At 37.2% G+C, this 21,106-nt stretch overlaps 1 pseudogene; it reads left to right on the top strand.

The window, feature by feature from the left end:
* Positions 1-2,824: 2,824 nt before the first annotated feature.
* Positions 2,825-19,085, top strand: LOC130457145 (ubiquilin-4-like; annotated as a pseudogene).
* Positions 19,086-21,106: the final 2,021 nt, after the last annotated feature.

The raw sequence follows: 21,106 nt of genomic DNA, 5'->3' as shown, positions 1-21,106 counted from the left end.
TCAAAGAAAGAGGAAAAAATGTTATATGTACAACAATATTTATGATCTCATTTTTTAGTAACAAAACCCAACAATGCTGGAAACTAAGGGGATACTCACTCATCAATTGGAAAATAGCTAAACAAATTATAGTACATGAATATAATCAGATGCTGTAAGAAATGAGGAAATAGATGAGTTCAAAGAGATATGGAAAGACTTGAATGAACTGATATAGAGAAGTGTGCAGAACCAAGACAATTTATGACATCACTATTTATAAAAACAATCTTAAAGACTTGTAGAAACTGATGGAGAATGAAAGGAGCAGAACCAGGAAAGAAGGTAGTCATTGTGATCTGATTAGGAAAGAGATCATTGGCCCCTAAAATCATTTCAATTAGATTAGTTTTAGGAGAGTGTTTTTTCTCTGACAGGTTATGGGGAGTTTAGATTGGTAGCTGAGGGTAGAGGAATTCCATAATTGAATTAAGGGCCCTTCAAACTCCAGAATGTTGCTATAGGCAACCACCCTTAAGGCTAGATGAGGAGACACAAGCCTGGGAAGCTTTTGACAACTACTACAGCATTTTTTCCGGGCAATTAAAGTTCCTTTGCTCATTCTTGCCAAAGTATTAAATAACCCATGCAACACACCATTCCTCTCTTCTTGGACTCTAGCAAACTTAGGAGATGAGATGCAAGCATATTGATTTTTGGCTTGGTAGGGACCCAGTTGAATGACTAAAGTCAAGATTTTATCATAGAAAAGAATAGACCACAGGATGTTAGAACTAGAAGGGATTTCAGAGGTCATCTAGTCTGGGTGTTCTGAACATTTACCACATCAGTGGCTTCCTTTGGCAGAGCTACAGACATACTGTTTGTTGCCTAAATTTATAATTGAAGGAAATTCTAGCTTTCATTTAGAGATTAGTAAAAATCATGACGTAATTTTTTTCTTATCCAAATTCATGGCTTCCCTGTTCTAAGTAAGGGTCAGTGGTATGCTGGTAAATGGTTAACAACTGTTTCTTTAGGGAAAAGATATATCTGTAACATATTTTTTAAATTTAACCTGCCTTATTAACATTTTCTCCATTATGTTCTTAAATCTTAGACAATCAACAAAATGATAAATTAAGCCCCATTTTGTGGCATTTCCCAATTTCCAAGAGGTAAAGGCTCACATTGAAAATTTAGCAATTAGTATTCAGGTCTCAGTTTTAGATAGGTCCAGTACACATCTATTGTTATGATTAAAATTACCTGGAGGCTATATATTAATTTATAATTATTAGTAAAAGTTAGAGACACAAAGACAAATCACATGATCATCTGGCTGAGCCTTATTAATCTGAGTTTGTCTCTGTTTACAGCCAAAAGTGGTCCCTTCAGCAAGAGTCTCCAGTCCAGGTGTACCAAGAGCTGAACACCCCCAAAAAGAGGCCTTTCTCACTCCCCTTTCTTATAAAGCAATTGACCTCACTCCTTCTGGTTCTCTCTGATTGGACAGTCTTAACCTCAGTCAGAGTCAGAGCCATGTCTTCCAGACACCATGAGTTTTGGGAGTATTAAAGCTAGCCTTGTCCCACTGGCCAGGGAGCCATGAGGTGCCCAATCAAAGGGTGGGGCTGATATCAACCAAAATAGATTTTCAAATGGAATAAGGGGGTATAATTTATAATAAATCCATACACTACAGAGGATCTTTTAAGAGCCTGTAGATTACAGGTTAAGAAGTGCCAATCTAGTCAACCTTATTTTAAAGATAAGAGAGTTAAGTCTCAGAGAGACAAATTTAGACATAAAACATCAGAGCTATAAGGTTGAGTGTCTAATACATTTTACAGATGAGGAAACTGAGGCCCAGCAAAGTGAAGTAATTTACCCCAAATTACATAGCTAGTTAATGACAGCATTGGACTTGGAACCTATGCCTCCTATCTCCTAGAACAGATGTTTTTCCACTACATTACCCTGATCATAGAAGTTGAAACAAAACTTGAATCCAGGTCTATCAGTCCCCAGTCTAGTGTTCTATTAGTTATATGATCATGATCCTTCCCAGAATCTTTACCAAGTTGCCACATACCTGTGGTTACTTAGAAGTGAGAAGCTTTTGAAACAACTAAGCTTCCCAAAATGAACTGGTCCCCTTATCAACCATGTTATTACCCCATCTCATCCCAAGTAGTAACTCTGAAGGCACATCCCATTTACATGTGAGAGAAGGTCCTCAATCTTCCCATTTTATTGATTCAAAGATAATTCAGTACTTGGTCCAGGTCTTACTGATTTGGGTCTCTATGCATATTGTTCAAAGAGCCATAAAACTACATTAGAAAATAATTCTTGTAGTAAACCCTCCATCAATCTCTTCACAAAATCATATTATTCATTTATATAACATAATATATAATAAAATAAAATATAATGTATGATAAAATCATATTAAAATTACTAATCATCTACTGTATAAATGGTTTCTTAACATTTTTGTGTATATCTAGGATTCTTTTGACAGTCTGTTGAAGCCTATCAACCACCTCTCAGAATAATACTTTAAATTCATAAAATAAAATAAATAGGGTTAAAAAGGAAATTAATGACATTGCAATATGGTTGTCAAAATATTAGAGAAAAAAATTTCACTCATAAAGACCATCTGCTAAGTGATAGTTATTGTTTGCCCCAAAGAGGACCAATGACATCAAGGGGTGATGTCTTGACTTGCACAGGAGTTGGATTTAACTAGGGAAGAGTTGCCCAAAGTTAATGGCCTCACTCTCTCTTCCAGAATCATTGAAGTCTAATGGCAGGGTACAATTCAAGATCACTGGCCATGACCTGGGATACAGTGGATGACCATCGCATATTCAGTTTCTGCAAGCTGTAAGTGCTCCACACTGCCTACTTCAACTGCCTTCATGGCCATTGGAACAAATTGTTTTCATCTTCACATGCTTGGGGTGTATGTCCTTTTCATTGATAAACCCATAATGTGGTTTAGTTCACCTGCCAAGACAGTTTTACTAGGGTGAGATGGCTGGAGTGTGCCCTAACTTCTTAGAGTCACAGATGAGAATTGAGTACTAGGTGAACATCAAAGAAGGATGAGCTGCCCTGAAAAGGACTGGGAAAGCCCTCACACCAAAAGTGCTAATCATCCCCAAAACCCCATATACCCCACTATGCTGCTATCCACAGGAGTAAGGTTATCTTTGAACTGTCTTTATAAAAATGGTTATCAATTGATCAGTTGATATTTCTTTGAATATTATAGATATGTGAATGGTTACATGAAACTCATCTGTTCTCCATTTTTTGCAGTTATATAAATTTCAATTCCTTAACCTATTGTTAAAAGGATATTTTCTTTTACTCTGCCAACATCCCCCTTCCCACTCTTCTATCCCAACTCTGCCACCCCTCCCTCTGATCTTTATCATTATCAGGGTTCATAAAGGGAGTCCAATAAGGCAAGATCTGGTGATAGTTTGGTTAAAGAGTTATAAATATTTTTGTACATCCTTAGTATTTGTTTTGCTTAGGGCTAAATCTTTCCCTAATCTGAACTCTCTATAATTCTCCTCCTCTTTCTTTCCCTTCCATTTCACTATTGAGCAAAATGCATTACTGTACCCAACTCTGTATATATGTATTTTCTTCCTGCTTTTGACCAGTTCAGATAAGAATGAGGTTCAAGTTTCCATTATTACCTTTCTCTTCCTCTTCCTTTTTGATATAGATGCCTACTTTTGTACCCTTATTAGAAGTTCACCCAAAGTTCCTTTTCCTTTCCTCTCCCCATTTATTTTTCTTCCTCTCTTTTTGCATTCTTTTCTTAAGCTTATCTAGACTAATTCAACCATTATCAGATCAGAAGGAGCACATGTATCACCTCATATTTGAATGTAAGCAGTTTAACATAGTTTAGTCCTCTATCATAGCCATTCATGTTTGTTTTTTTATATTTCTCTTCATTTCATGATTATCTTTTATATTTCTCTTCATTTCTGGGTTTCTATTTCAAAGTATCTGGTAGCTCTGGTCTTTTCTTCAGGAATGTTTGGAAGTGGAGGCAGAGTCAAGATGGCAGAGCAGAGGTACAGAAAACTTAAACCTCTCTAAGAATCCTCTCCAATCAACCTTAAAATACCACTTCAAAATGAATGCCAGACTGACAATGAACAAGGGGATAGAATGAAGCAATTTTCTTGTAGAAAACAACTTGGAAGGTAGTCAGAGAGATTCACTGGAATAAGAGGGGAGTACAGGCTGCAGCAAGACCACAACAAGGAGAACCAGTTTAAGCCAACAGGAAGCCCTCCTATCCCACCCCTACTGCTCCAGGTTCTGAACCTGGGCCCAAGCCAACTCTGAGACCCTGAGACCCTACCTAAGCCATCAAACTAACCCCATGCCCATCTCCTTGAAGTTCCAATCCCTAGCTCAAGGAGGTGAATGAGATCTTAGAAAAGTTGGATTTAATAGATCTCTGGAGAAAACTGAATGTGAAGAGAAAGAAATACAATCTATTCTTAGCAGTACAAGGTACTTACATAAAAATTGACCATGAATTAGGGCATTAAAAACTTCACAACCAAATGAAGAAAAGCAGAATAATGAATGCATCCTTCTCAGGTCATAATACAATAAAAACTATAGATCCGTGGAAAGAAAAAATAAAAAAATTAATTGAAAATGGTATAATCTAATTATAAAAAAGGGATTGGTCAAAGAACAAATTCTAGAAACAACCAATAATTTAAATAGACAAGTATCAGAATTTATGGGATGAAGCCAAAGAATACTTAGGGGAAAATTTTTATCTTTAAAGGCTTACATCAATAAAATAGAGAAAAAGAACATAAATGAATTGGGTATACAATTTAAATACAGTTTTAAAAAACTGGGAAAAGAACAAATTTTAAATCCTCAATTAAAGAAAAAATTGAAATCTCCCAAATCAAAGAATAAATGAACAAAATTGAAAGAGAACTGTAAAATTAATAAATAAGACTAGGAGTTGGTTTTATATTAAGAAAACAATTTTTGAGTATTGGTTAATTTGATTAAATAAATGAAATAAGTATAAAAGGAAAGAATAAAATCAAATTATCGGTATCAAAAATTAAAAGGGTGGATTCACCACTAATGAAGAGAAAATTAAAACTCATATTATTAGGAGCTATATGACAATAAATCTGACAATATAGGTAAATTGATGAATATTTATAAAAACATAAAGTGCCTAAATTAACAGAATAGGAAATAGAATGTTTTAATAATCTCATCTCATAAAAATAAATTGAACAAGCCAGCAAAGAACTCCCTAAGAAAAAATTGCCAGGGCCAGATAGATTCCCAAGTGAATTCTATCAAATATTTTAAGAATAATTCATCTCAATATTATATAAACTATTTGGGAAAATAAGTAAAGAAGGAGTCCTACTAATTTTTTTTATGACACAAATATGGTGCTAATACCTAAGCCAGGAAAAGCAAAAAACAGAGAAAGAAAATTATAGACCAATTTCCTTAAAGAACAAAGATCTAAAAATTTTAAATAAAATACTAGCAAGGAGACTATAGCGATATATCACAAGGATCATTTGCTATGATGGTGGCATTTATACCAGTAATGCCATGTTGGTTTGCTAATAGGAAAACTATCAGCATAATTGACTTTATAAAAAACCAAACTAACAAATCACATGATTATCTCAATAGATGCAGAAAAAGCCTTTGACAAAATATAATACCGATTCCTATTAAAAACACTAGAAAGCATAGGAATAAATGAACCTTTCCTTAAAGTGGTATGTAGTACATATCTATAACCATCAGAAAGTATCATCTACAATGGGAAAATTTAGAAGCTTTCCCAAGAAAATTAGGATTGAAGCAAGGATGCCCATTTTTGCACTGTTATTTAGTATTGTACTAGAAATGCTAGCTTTAGCGATAAGAGAAGAAAAAGACATTTGTAAGGAATTAAAGTAAGGGTTTGAATAAATATGTGAGAATTCTAAAATAATATGGTGGTTGCTGATTTAAAATATTATAGTTTAAATCAAAATGACTTTTAATATTTTACTTACAAAAAGGTGGAAAGAGTGAAAGTAGAGAAATACAAAAAGAGTGTAGAGAAGATGTCTAACCTATCACACTAAATATTGCTCAGTCCAGCAGGGCTTGTTAACCCTCCACCAGAGGACCCAGAGTTCCACCCACGAGGTCTCCTCTAAGAGGGGAAGGCTTCTCTGGAACTAATCTCTCTCCAGAAGCCAGGAAAGGAAGGTCAGCTACTCATTCACCCAGTCCAAGAGCCAAGGTCCCAAGTCAAAGCCAAGGTCTAAGTCATAGTTCCAAGCTGGAGTTCCAATCCAAGATCCTCCAAGCTGAAGATTCAATCCGAAGACCACCCAGCCAAAGACTTTCAGGACTTTTTATAGTCACTTCTTTTCCCTTCCCCTCTTCACAGGGCCCAATCACAGCTTCCAAATTGCCTAGCACTGATCAGCAGTGTCTGTAAGATCCACTTCTCATCCTCTGAAGGAGCCAACTCTTATCATAGGCCTCTGAAGGTGTCAACTTTTATCAAAGGATTCACAAGTTTCTGATTAAAATGGTGGAACACTCTAAGTGAGTGACTTGTGAATTCTCTTACTTGATAACAAAGTGTTAAGTAGGGGTTAAGTCAGTGTTAACTCAAAATAGACAAAGAAAATAAAGAATTCCCCTTCACATATTGAAGGAATTAAAATGGGCAATGAGGAAGCTAAATTGTCACTCTATGAAGATATGACAATATATTTAAAGAATCTTAGACAATAAATTAGAAAGCTAGTTGAAATAACTTTAATAAATTAATTAATTTAAGTACACATTAATAACTTTAACAAAGTTGCAGGATACAAAATAAACCCACATAAATCACCAGTATTTCTATATATTACCAACAAAGTCTAGTAGCAAGAGATTGGAAGACAAATTCCATTTAAAATAACTCTAGACAGCATAAAAATACCTATGAATCTATTTGCCAAGACAAACACAGGAATTATATGAACAAAATATTTTTCATGCAAATGAAATCAGATCTAAACCATTAGAAAAATTTTAATTGTTCATCAAGAGGCAAGGCTAATAAAAATAACAAATTTTATCTAAATTAATTTACTTAGTGCCATACCAATCAAACTATCAAAAATTATTTTATAGAACTAGAAAAATAATAACAAAATTAATCTGGAAGAACAAAAGGTCATGAATACTGATAGAATGGATGAAGAAAATGTGAAAGAAGGTGGTCTAGTGGTACTAGATTTCAAATTGTAATATAAACAAAAAATCATTAAATAATCTGGTATTGTCTAAGAAATAGAATGGTGAACCATGAAATAAATTAGATACTCAATATACAGGGGTAAATGACTTTAATGACCTATTGTTTGATAAACCCAAAAACCCTAGCTTTTGGAATAAGAATTCATTAGAAAACAGAATGGTAGAAATTAGGTATAAACCAGTAACTGAGACAATAAAGCTTATTAGTGGAATTGTAAACTGATTTCATCACTCAAGAGGGCAATTTGGAACTATGCTCAAAGATCTATAAAACTGTGCCTGCCTTTTGATCTTGTAATACCACTACCAGGTCTGTATCCCAATAAAAATATTTATAGCAGCTCTTTTTGTGTTGGCAAAGAACTGAAAATTGAAGGGATGTCCATCAATTGGGAAATGGCTGAACAAATTTTGATATATGATGGTGATGGAATACTATGGTGCTGTAAGAAATGATAAACAGGATGATTTCAGAAAAAGCTGGCAAGAGCTAAGTTCAACTGATGAAGAGTGAAATAAACAGAACCAGGAGAACATTGTGCATAGTAACATCAATACTGTGTGATGATCAACGGTGAAAGACTTAGCTACTGTCAGTAATACAACACAAGACAATTCTGAAGGATTTATGATAAAGAATGCTATTGAAATCCAGAGAGAACTGTTGGGAGTCAGAATGCAGATCAAAGCATAATATTTTTCACTTTAGTTTATTTGGGTTTTTATTTTGGAGTTTTAGTTTTATAGGAGTATTCTCTTACAACAATGACTAATATGGAAGTAAGTTTTGCATGATAATACTTGTATAATCCAGATCAAATTGCTTACCATCACCATTGGGGGAGGGAAGAGAGGCAGGGAGGCAATTTGGATCTTATAATTTTGGAAAATGTATGTTAAAAATTATTACATGAAACAGGAAAACAACATATTAAAAAATAAATTGAAAAGAATGTTTAGAAGTCCTCTTTTTCATTAAAAGATCCCCTCCTTCCCCTGTACTATATAGCATTACACTCCATTTTGCTGGATAAGTTATTCTTGGTTATAAGCCAACAAAATGTCATATTCCAAATTCTCTGCTCCTTTTAGTAATGGCTGCCAAATCATGGGTGTTCCTGACTGAGATTCCTTAGAACTTGAATTCTTTCTTTCTGGCTACTTGCAGTATTTTTTTCCCCCTTTTACCTCAATACTTTAGATTGTGGATCTGATTTTCCTAGGAGTTTTAATTTTGAGGGTTTTTTTTTTTAGGAAGTAACTGATGGACTATTTCTATCTCTGCTTTGTCTTCTGGTCTTAAAAATATGTAAGCAGTTTTATTTTAAGATATCATGAAATATGACATAGGTTCTTTTTTTGCTTGTAGATTTTGGGCAGTCTAATGATTCTTAAATTTTCTCTCCCCAATCTGTTTTCTAGGTGAGTTGTTTTTGCTATGAGATACCTTACATTTGCTTCTATTTTTTTAGACTTCTAATAGTATTTACGTTAATATTTCTTATTGCCTTATGAAGACCTTGGCTTCTATTTGGTCCATTGAAATTTTCAGGGAGTTTGTTCCTTGGGCAACATTTGTACCTCTTGTGCAAACTGTTAATTCCCTTTCCAATTCTTTATTCTCATTTCCTTTCTATTATTTTCCTCAAGATCTCTCATTCCATTTATGAAAAAACATTTTTGACTTAAAAAAAAAAACAACTTTTCCTTCATCTCTTCCAGGAATTTTACTTGAGTTTGTGCTCAAGCTGTTTTTCCCTCAGGCAATACTTGTAAATGTTTTGGAGTCATCTTCATCTGTATTTGTGTCTTGAGCATCTTTGCTACCATAATAACTTATTATGGTAGTGTTCTTTTTTTCTGTTTGCCCACTTTTTCAACCCACTTAACTTCACACTTGATAATAAGACTGGGCGTCTATATCACTTTTAGAAGGAAAGTCAGTGCTGGTCCTGTTACTGCTTTCTTGGTGTTTTGAATGTTGGTTTATTCTAGGATCTTAGGGGAAGGCTTAGACTTGAAAGTATAACTAACAGTTCAAACTACTTATTTTTGGGGAAGATTTTTTAGGTTTTAATTTTTTTCATTTAACAAAAGTTTATTTTCTCTCCATTCTACCTTCTCCCCAATGGAAAAAAAAAAGGAGAAGAAAGTTCTATAACAAATATGCTGTATAATAAACCTCACATATCACTAGTTATCTTGAATTTTGTCTTGTCATTGGTCTTTAATAACTCCAGAAAAAGGATTAAGTCTAGTGACTTTGTACAACTCTGACTCATTCTGCCTTTCAATAATAAATAAATTCATAATAAATCAAGAAATCCTCATAATAAATATTCATAATTAAGCAACATAGATTCCATGCATTGATCATATCCAAAAAGTATATGAATCCATTGCTTCTCTAGTAGAAGGTGGGTAACATGCTTCATCACCATGGAATCATGCCAATTCTCTTATTTGGTAGGCAAGGAACCTGAAAACCAAGGATTTTAGGTGAATTGCCCACTATCATACACTGTCAAAGGAAAACTAAGTCAATGTGCTACCATGGAAAGAGCACTGATTCAGAAGTCAGAAGACTTGGGTTCTTATCCTGCTTCTGATATTTATTCCTTGAGTGATTATAAAGAAATCACTTAAAGTTCTTAGCCTCAGTTTTCTCATCATTAAAATGAGGTAATTGGACTCATGAGGGAGTTAGCCCTTGAGGTTTCTATAAGTTTCTAATAAGTTCTATAATTTAAAAAAAATCCTTACTTTCTGTTTTAGAATCATTACTATGTATTAGTTCCAAAGCAAAAGAGCAGTAAGGGCAGGGTGATGGGAGTTAAGTGATCTGCCCAGGATCACACAGCTGGGAAGTGTCTGAGGCCAGTTTTGAACCCCAAACTCCCATCTGTAGCCTGGTCCACTGAACCATCTACCTGACCCAACTCTACAATATTATGATTCTCTGACTCCAAGATCATTGTTCTTTCTATTGGACATTAAGGAGAACACATTTGGCGCATGAAGGAGCTCCTGATGTCTGAATGCAGATTGAAGCATACCATCCTACGCTTTATTTCCTTTATTAATGTTTTTCCATTAGAAGCGATAATTTGTCTTCCTTCACATCATGATGAATGTGAAAATATGTATTGTGTGATAACACATGTACAATCTATTTAATATTACCTGCTATCTTGGGCTGGAAGGAGGGATGAGAAGGAGGGAGAGAGCATGGATAACAAAATGTTAGAAAATGATTACAATTGTATCTACATGTAATCTGGAAAAAGTATAAAATTAAAAAAAAAGATATTCCAGTACAGAAGGAGTGACCATCCTCCATAAGGCCACGCAGCCAAAAAATAAAAAATAAAAAATAAAAAAATAAAATAAAACAACAAACATCAAAGGCTCTTCAGGAGCTAATTAGTAAACTTGGTTTGGCCTTGATTCTAGTGACCAGTCCCTAATGGGGAGACAGAAGGGTGTAGACTAAGTCCTTTCTGTTCCAGTGTAGGGACGAGTTAGCCAAATCATCGGGTTCCAAGTCCCTGTCTGAGAGGCCAGAGTTCAAGCCTTCCTTGGGGGGAGAGAGCTTGATGATTTGGAAACTGCTGGAAGTTGCTGATGCAATGTCCTCTTTTCTCAGCCCTTTTCTCCTCAATCTTTCAACTTCCTGACTTCACACCTGTCTTCAAGCACTTAATTTTGAGACCTGTTGTCCATGCATAAGTGGCTGCTCTACCCAGATGCCAACAGAACATGGTTGTCTGTTTGTAGTAGAGTCAGCCAACATTAGGCAGCTTGACTAAGATATCTGAATCACTATTGGTTTAAAAAAAAAAAGAGAAGAAAAAGAAGAAAGACAGAATAGAAGGACTATTCATTTGCTAGCTGAAATGAACCTCCCACCTTTTGCTTCCTATTGTTCTGAAACCATGACAGCATTCAGTGACTAAGAGTCATCTCACTTAGAGGATATTTTGCATTTTGCTTAAATGCTAAGGGGAAATGTGTGAATAAATGAGCTGAAAATGCCTCAGGAGTGAGGGAAGGGGGTTGTGACCCCACAAAAATGAAATACAAAATGGGAGCTGAGTCAAATGACAAAAATTACAAGGGAAAAAAAGAGAAAACTCAATTAGCTTCAAAGAGCTTCAATCAAAAAAAGAAGACTCGGAGGCTAAAACAGCAAAATATAAAAAGACTAATGTAAAAGCAAAATGAGAGTAAATAAAACCACTAAGGCAAAATACTGAGGATTAAGCACATTTAAATGGGGGAGTGGTGCTTGTTCAATAATATTTATAACAGCTCTTTTTGCGGCAGCAAAGAATGGGAAATTGAGGGGCTGTCTATCAAATGGAGAATGGCTGAACAAATTGTGGTACATGGTGGTGATGGAATACTATCGTGCTGTAAGAAATGATGAGAAGGATAATTATAGAAAAAGCTGGAAAGATTGGTGGGAACTGATGCAGAGCAAAATAAACAGAACTGGGAGAACATTGACATTGTACACAGTAGTAGTAACATCGGGCAATGATTATCTATGAAAACTTGGCTACTCCCAGCAATGCAAAGATCTGGGATAGTCCTGAAAGACATGATAGGGATGCTATCCACCTCCAGAGAAAGAACTGATGGGGTTGTCTTGCACATCAGTGTATTTTTGGTTTTATTTTGGGGTTTTGGTTATGTATGAGTTTGCTCTTACAACAATGGCCAATATGGAAGTGTGTTTTGCATGACAATAAAAATTTTTTAAATGGGGGGTGGTATGACAGGAAAATCACTTTTTAAATGGAAGCTCACAGACACAGAGAGAAGTACTAGCTATATCTGCAGAAAGGAAAATCTCTCCTCTCCCTCCCCTTCTAGAAAGTAGCATGGCCCTCATTTAGTGGAAGAAGAGTAGAATGGAATCCTGTGGCCCTTTTCCAACTATAGTGAAAATGAGAGAAATAGGAGGGGGCCACATGATTTCTCTTCTAGCTGCTAAAGCTCAGAAAGCATGGCTAAAGACAGCATTCTCTATTGAGTCCAGCTTCTGGATGAAAGGGGACTGTGGGCTGACCAGATGCTGACAGCTCTGCCATTAATAAGATCATAGACTGAGAGTTGGAAGGGTGCTGAGGGGCCATTGAGTTGAACTTTTTTCATTTTACAAACAGGAACACTGAAATCTCAACTAAGATTTTTCCTAGCTGTGTGACCCTAGGCACGCTACTTAACCCCAGTTGTCCAGCCCTTGTAGCTCTTCTGCCTTAGAACTGATGATTTTAAGACAGAAGGTAAAAGCACTCAACCTATGCCTCAGTTTCCCCATTTTGTTTTTTAAAAAACTCTTACATTCCTCCAAAGATCATCAGATTCTCAAAAAAAGCATTTTACCAATTAAGGTAAGAAGGAGGACAAAGGTTTTATACTCTTTGTAGGTGAGAACAATTTCTCCTTTCTTAGTAAATCCCTTATAACTCTTAGCTAATTGTAGATGCCCCATATATTTTTAGTAATGGCTGCACCAATATTCAGTATTTGGAGCTGTTCAATAGCAGAATGGCTGCCTTGTTAAGAAGTAAGTTTCCTGCCCCTACAAGTGGGCAAAGACTTGAATCATCTGCCAGGAATCCTCTAGAGAGGATTTCTTTATTGGGTGGGAAGTGCGTCTAGATCAAGAGTTCTAAATCTGAGGTGTGGGCATTTGGTATGTCTCTCTGTCTCTATACATAGATATTTAGGCATAGAGATATATATGGTTATAGATAGAAATAGAGATTGATAAATATGGAGATAGATAAAATTTCAATATTATTGTTTTCCTTTGCAAGCCTATGTTTTATGTTTTTAAAAACACGATTCTGAGTTGGGGTCCATAGGCTTCACCAGACTGCCAAATGAAACTATGATACACAAAAGTTAAGAACCCTGGGCCAGATGATCTCTCTCTTTGAGACTTTTTTTTCTCCTTCCTCTCTCAGAAAGGTAAAGACCTAATGTGACCATAAACAAATGGAAAATGGAACCAAATGATTCTTTCAGACACCACATTGAGTTTGAAGCAATTGTTCATTCTGTTAATTCCTTGATGCTTGGGAAATTAAAAAAATAAAGAGGAAAATGTTTTTTTTTTTTAATAATGCAAAGTTTTCCTTGGTTTAGTCTTCCTTGGGTTTAGTCATCCTGGGATGAATTCCAGGCTTCCTCTGGTTCTTTGAGAACTGTGTGTCTGGCTAATGGGGGAAACATAGATTCTTTCTTTTTGGTTGCTATGAGACTCTCATCTTTGGTTCTGAGCTGCTGCCATTCTCCTTGGGCCTCCGCTCTGTTACAAAGGGGTAGGAAAGACTCTTGGCAGGAAAGTTGTTTCTTGTTTCTTAGCATTAGGTTTTGATTATTATGATTATTTTCTCACTTTGGCCTGGGAAAAGTTCATGTACACAAGCCATTAGCTTAGAGAGATATAGAGGTTAAGAGGTTTAGCCTTTTAGTCTGACCCTCCCATCTGATAGATAAGAAAATTGTGGAGACTCAGGCAAGTGATATGACCACCCCAAGGTCACACAGTTGATAGTAAAAATAATAATAATAACAACTTTAAAAACTGGGATTAAACTCCAATTTTCTGGCTCTTGTCCCAGAGACAGGATGGTCTGATAAAAAGAGCTCTGGACTTAGAGTCAGGGGATCTACATTTGATCCCATCTGGCACTGACTAGCCAAGTGTTTGTGGGCAAGCCAAGAAATCTTTCCAATCCCCAGTTTCTTCATCTGTAAAATGGGTATAATAACACTTGTATAACTCACCTTGCAGGGTGGCTGAGCAAAAGTGTTTTACAAACAGTGAAAAGGTTAGATGAATGTGAGTCATTATCTTCTTTCCAATGCATTAGTATGGTTTGATGAACCTTGTTTTACCCCTATTCTGATCTGCTTGTCCCTAAGAATCTCCAGAGGGAATTCTGGGCTTCTATGTATTTTGAAACTGCTACAGTTTCAATGACTCAGAATCATCTCACTCAATGGTTGTTTTGTTTTTGCTTTTTGTAACTCTGATGCGCACAGCATTTGTGATGAGGGGACTGGTCACTTGTTAACTTTATGACTTTAGACAAATCACTTAATCTTCCTAAGCCTCAGTTTCTCCATCTGTGAAATGACTGAGTTGACTTAGATGATTTCTATGATCAGTTCTACCTTTAAATCTATATTTCTAAGGCTGCATAAAAAATTCCTCTTACCCTCTGGCTTCTAGTATCTTTTATATACCTCCCCTTATAAATAACCATTTATCTCTTCTCTCTCTCTCTCTCTCTCTCTCTCTCTCTCTCTCTCTCTCTCTCTCTCTCTCTCTCTCTCTCTCTCTCTCTCTCTCTCTCTCTGTCTCTTTCAATCTCTGTTTCCATCTCTAGCTCTTTCTCCTTTAACTAGAATGTAAATAGGCATGGACTATTTATTTTTTCTCTATGTATAATCAGCGACTTGAACTGTGCATGGCACATCAATATTTTATTGACTCTAAAGAGATTTTCCCTTGCTAAATAATTTTCTTTATGTCCTATGGTTGACTCTAATTCAGCCTCTAAAAAGGGAACTATGTCCTCTTTTGGGCTCCAATTTAAGAGGATGTGAAAAGTTTGAAGAGGACACAGAAAGGGGTTATGTTGAGAAAAGAGAAGAGGTTCTTCCCTTTTTTCAAGATTCTTTCTCCAACTTGATCATACTGCCCACAGATCCACCTCTTCTGGATTTTACTGGGGAGAAGAATGAGAGTGAGTCAGGACCACATCTGTCCAAACCTCCGGAAATCAACCCTAACCTCAGAACTGGCTGTTTGGTTTCCCGCATCTTCAACCCTAAATCCACTCCTCCAGACTTTTTTCTTCCTGCTAACGAAGAATTCATCCTTTTATATCCCTTAATAAAATGTAAGCACCTTAAATACAAAGACCAATTCTTTTAAAAAGTTTTTTTTTAACTTTGTATCCCTAGTACCTATTATACTTCCTTTTCATTCTTCCAATCTCCCTTGTCTGCAGTCTTGGGGTCATTATTAACTCTTGTTTCTCTCTCATCCCCTCATGATTTTATCACAACAGCATCTCTTGCATCCATACTCAACTCTTCAATCACAGAGACTGTCATTACTGTTCATCTTGTAGCCTTTTAGTTGGTATCCTCATTTTTTATCTTTCCTCTCTTCAGTCTCTCCTTCCCACTGTTGCTGAAGTAATCTTCATAAAGTACAGGTCACTTCTTTGCTCAAAAATCTTCAGTGGTATTCTATTGCTTGTAAAATAAAAATACACCGACTTAATTTTGTCATTTAAAGCCCTTTTTAACTCATCTGAGGCCTTATCTTTACCAGACTTATTTCCCCATCCTTCCTCTTTATGCACTCTCCATTCCAGCCACACTGACTGATTTCATTTGCTTTTTCCCAAGCTTGAAATTCCCTCTTGCCCCATCTCTTCACCTCTGCTTCTTAAAGTATTTAGATTTCTCCAAGCTTCACTCAGTGAATACCTTACCTTAGGTATCACTCTTCAATGAAGTCTTTGATGACTATTAGTGTTTCCTCCCTTCTCAAATTATCTGGACATACCTGTTTTAGATGTATTCTCTAGTAGAATTTAAGCATATGCAGGAGAAGGGCTGATTTTTTTTTTATCTTCAATGCATAGTACAATGTCTTGCCCATAACATCAAGTACTGGTTCTGAAGAAAACCATCACAATTTCTTAAAGCAACTAATTAACTTCAGATGCTTTAGAAAGGATCTAGGCTCATTTAGGAATGTGGGTCGGCAGAAACAAGATGGCAGAAAGAACTGAGTATTTCTGCACAGCTCTCCCAACTATTCTCTAAACAACTTTAAAAAATACCTCAAATCAAATTCTGAGAGGGATAACAACAACAAAATTCATAGTATCTCACTTTTCTATCTCAGGGCAATTTAGAAGGCTAGAAAGAAAGGACTGCCTATGCCCCTTAGGGAAGGGCTGGTCAGGAACCTGAATGGAGGAAGTAGCAACAGTTGCTACCCAGAGACAGTGGTACCAATGGAGATGACAACAGCAGCAATGGCGTTGGCAAAAGATGCAATAAGAGGAATAAACTTCTGGTTAGAAAGATATTACAGATGATATTACAGAAGTGCTAGCATGGGATACAAGGCTTAATGCCATTTGGTAATTCCTTTACCAATAACCAATTTCAGGTTGCAGTTCCAGGGTAGAGAGGGATGGTTATAATTTTTGGATAAGAGAGAGCAGGGGCTCTATCTAGATGAGAACCAGAGTACAAATCAGAAGAATATTGACCAGAATTCTCCCTAGATCACTTCACCTTAGAAGCTCTGAAAACCTACAAGCCTCCATATCTATTCAAAGTAGCTTGAGCTAACCATGCCATCCCCCACAGAAGTGAGCAGACTAATTAGCTAACATAAAGTACAAAGTTAAGAAATAAGCTGGAAAAAGAGAAAATATTAGCAAAAAAAGAAAAGAAAAGAAAAAAGAAAGAAAAGAACATGACCATCAAAAGCTTCTGTGGGGACAGGGAAATTCAAGACACAAAAACACAGAAGAAGACAATGACTTGAAAATATTGATAAGCAAAGCCTCGGAGAAAAATATAGATTGAGCACAAGCCCAAGAAGAATTCCTAGGAGATCTAACAATATATTTAAAAGAGCATAAATTATTTAAAAAATGAAATAAGATCATAGAGGAAAAATTGGGAAAGGAAATGAGAGAGGGCTGTGGTAGATGGCAGAAGGATAGGAATGAAGGGCAGGAAGGGGTGGTAGGGAGGGCTGGAGATACCATAGTTGGCTGAGCCAGCAAGGAAGAAGAACATGGGTGGGCTGGCTGGGTTGCCAGGCAGGCAGGTAGCAGTAACATGGCAGTGACAGTGGAGCAGGAGTCAGACAAAGCTTGAACCAAGGTCCCTGATCAGAGTCACTATCAAGAACAAAGAGGAGAAGGTAGCAATCACACTTCAGTGAAGGAGTTCAAAGAGATTTCCTGGAAGTTTAAAGTTCAAGCCCAGCCTGTCTTGGTCTTCACAGGCAAGATTCTCAAAGATGGAGATTCATTAAATTAGGACATGATCAAAGATAGACTCACTTTCCTTTTGGTGATCAAGACCCCACAGAAGGCTGTGGCTGCTGCCACCATCACTGTTGCTGATGCTACTGCTGCTCATTCTGCCCCAGATGCCATTTTGCTCCAGCTTCCATGAGTACTTCACTTTTGGCCCCTGCTCATTTGTCCACCTCAAGGAACATTGTCCCTGATGCTGCAAATGGAAACGTGAGGAGCAGCGAAGGTGGTCCAATCCCACGGGCTATGGATAGGCCTCCTAGTGGTTCTATATCCATACTCTCTGGCTTTGGAGATGTCCTATGGCTAGGCAACTTGGGCCTTGGATCAGATAATTTCATGGAGCTACAGTAGCAAATGTAGACATAGCTGAGATACTGAGAACATCTTTGTCCAAGACGTGATGTCCAACCCTGACCTGTTGTGCCACATGATCATGGCCAACCCACAGATACAAAGCTGTTGGAGAGGAATCTAGATTTCAGCCATATGCTCAATAACCCACAAATAATGAGATAGACCATGGAATTGGCTTTGAAGCCCCAACATGATGCAGGAGATAATGTGCAACCCAGACTAGGCTCTGAGCAACCTACAGAGCATCTCAGGAGATGCAATGGCTTGTGTTGCATGTACTCAGACACACAAGAACCCATATTCAATGCTGCTAGAGAACAATTTAGTAATGATCCCTTCTCCTTATTGGTTAGGAACTCTGACAGCTCCTTCTCCCAACCTCTCTAGGACTGAGAACTTTCCCAAGCCCCAGGGGCCCCATCAGCTCTCACTTCCCAGGACCCAGAGCCCATTGGGCAGAATCCAGAGGCTCACAGACCAGCCAGGTGAACCCCAACAGTTTCTATCCTTTGGAGATCCATGCAGCCTGGGATCAGAGATGTTTAATAACCCTGAGATACCCAGCCTTCTCCAGCAAATTTCAGTAAATCTCCAGCGAATGAAAAACATGATCTTTGTCCCATATGTGCAAATATGATGCAGACATTTACCCAGAACTCTGATTTTGCTGCTTAGATGCTGATGGACATTCCTTTGTTTGTGGGAAACCCCCAGCTGCAGGAATAGTTCTGGCTTCGTCCCTGTCTTTTGAAAGAAGCCCCAACCCAAGACCCAGACTTTCTGTCTATTCTCACCAACCCCTGGGACATACAGGTCCTGCTACAGATCCAACAGGGACTGCAGAGGCTGTAGATGAAAGCCCTAGGGCTAGTGCCCAGCAGTGGCAACTTTGGGGCCCTCCAGATTCTACACCCCATGGAGGAAGTAGTAGCGCCCCTACAGAGCCCATCACTTCCCATCCATTCCAGCTAGAGCCTCTGGGGGCACAGAAGGGGAAGAACTGCCAGTCCCTAGCAGCAGCTCATACAACAGATGATTCAGCTTTTGGCTGGGGAAGGAAACTCACAGGTGCAGATACTAGAGATTTGATTTCAGCAGCAGCTGGAGTAGCTTAAGGCCATGGGCTTCACCAGTCAAGCAGCTAACCTGGAGACCCTGATTGCTACAGGTGGGGATATTAATGCAGCTATTGGGAGACAGCTGGTCTCTCTGCCCTCCTTACACCTGAGTCCATCTTTCTCACCCTCCCCCACCCACCTAGGCATACCGACAGGCTGGCCTCATCTTTGACAGCTTCCCAAACTATCTAAATCCATAACTCTTTGTCTTCTAAGACTTTGCCCCTTGTCTCTCTGGTCTTCAGGCCTCTTCAAAAGGGGGAACAGCTCAATTGGGACATGGCAACCTAACTTGAGTCTCTTGGTTTTAATTGTACATCTTTCCTCCATTCTGCCCCTGCCTCCCTTTTGACAGAGATATTTAAGCAATTTTGACTTTTATTTGGGTTTCCCAACTCTATCCCTGATTCTGTGCCTCCCATCACCCATAATCTTCATAACAGTATTAACAGAACTAAGTTGTGGGATGATCTAATTAATTGGTTCAATACATTAGGGGACATTATTTTGCCTCCCCACCTCCAATTGATTATGGAATGTTGTGTCTAATTCTGGCCATGCCCAAGGTCTCCACCCTGATCTCCAACCTTACTCTCCCCTCCCTAAATGAAGGGTTGTGAGTTTCTTTGCTTATAAACAGAGGAAGGCAAGTAGAATAGGCAGTCCGTTTAAGATACACCCTCTTACTGTTCACCCAGCATATACTGCTATTCTGAACACCCTCTGTGTTCATAGCCCTTAGCTGAGTTTTGCTGTGAGATAGAAAAGGCAATTTTTTCTCCCCATTTGGGGAGAGAAATGGATGACTCAGGACACAGAGAAAAGAGGGGTGCTCTTGTCAGGGATATAGATATTTGTGCTGCAGTTATGGAATGGAGTCTGGTATTGGGGGGGCAATGAAGCATCTTGGAGGGCAGAGTGGATGTCCCAGTTATAGGGACAGGTCAGAATGGGCAGAGTCAAAAGCTAGAAAAAATCAGCAGCCCTAGGGACAAATTATAGTTCACTAGATTGGGGTGGAGAATGAATCTAGGAAAACGGATTCACAAACTTTAATTAGGGATTGGGATTAGAAGGGAAAGAGAGAGTAATTCTTAATAACCACAATAGTCCTTGTTGATTACATAACCCTCAAGCACAGAATCCAATACCCTTCTTCTTTCCCTCTCACCTATCCATTCCTCCCTTCCCTTCCCCACAACATAAAGAGACATAAATATATTCTCCATGTGCTCTAGACTACCAGGGACTTATAAATAAATAGTGGGATCTTTGTCATGAACAAAAAGAAAAGAAATGAGAGTAATAAAAGAAAATTATTAAAAGAGAATTAATAGCAAGGTAAAAGGAATAAAATCTCACTAATGAAAGTAAGTCCTTACAAATTAGAATAGTAGAAACTATAGTTCTAGGAAACCTCCAGAAACAATAAGATCAAGTTAAGAGATTGGAAAAAAAACAAGAAAATGTGAAATATCTCATCAGAAAAGCAATTGATCTGGAAAATAGATAAAAAGAGGTCATTTAAAAATATTAGCCTAACTGACACCTATGATCAGAAAAAGAGCCTAGATATCAAATTTCAAGAAATCATAAAGGGAAACTGCCTAAATATAATAAACCAGGGGGTAAAGTAGAAATTGAAAGAATTCAATAATTTTCTGAAACAGATCCTCAAATGAAAACTCCCAGGAATATTACAGTCAAATTTTAGGTCTCTCAGATTAGGGAGAAAATACTGAAAGCAACCAAAAAGAAATAATTCAAATATGTAGTCATAGTCAGAAGCACATAATTTTGTGATCTATCAGAATAAAGGAGAGACTTGAAATGTGATATTCCAGAAGGAGAAGGAGCTAGGATAATAACCAAGAATAATCTTCAAAGCAAAATTCAGTGTAATCCTACAGGGGAAGGAGGGAATGGATATTTAATGCTTCTGGGTATAAACAATGAAAAGACCAGAGCTGAATAGAAAAATAGACACTCAGATACAAGATTCAAGAGAGGAATAAAAGTCAAACATCATTGAAAAATCATCATGAATTTAACATTGTTCAACTATTTATATTTCCAATAAGGAAGATGATACATGTAACCCACCAAAACTTTATCATCACTTGAATTAGAAGTCTATTTAGACAGAGAACATGGATGTGTCTCTTTTATTGTGATTATCTCAAAAGAAAAATA

This window comes from Monodelphis domestica, chromosome 1, assembly GCF_027887165.1.
Source record: "Monodelphis domestica isolate mMonDom1 chromosome 1, mMonDom1.pri, whole genome shotgun sequence".
NCBI classification, from domain to species: domain Eukaryota; kingdom Metazoa; phylum Chordata; class Mammalia; order Didelphimorphia; family Didelphidae; genus Monodelphis; species Monodelphis domestica.
The sequence above is the reverse complement of the archived record's forward strand: the minus strand, read 5'-3'. Positions and strand labels throughout refer to the sequence as shown.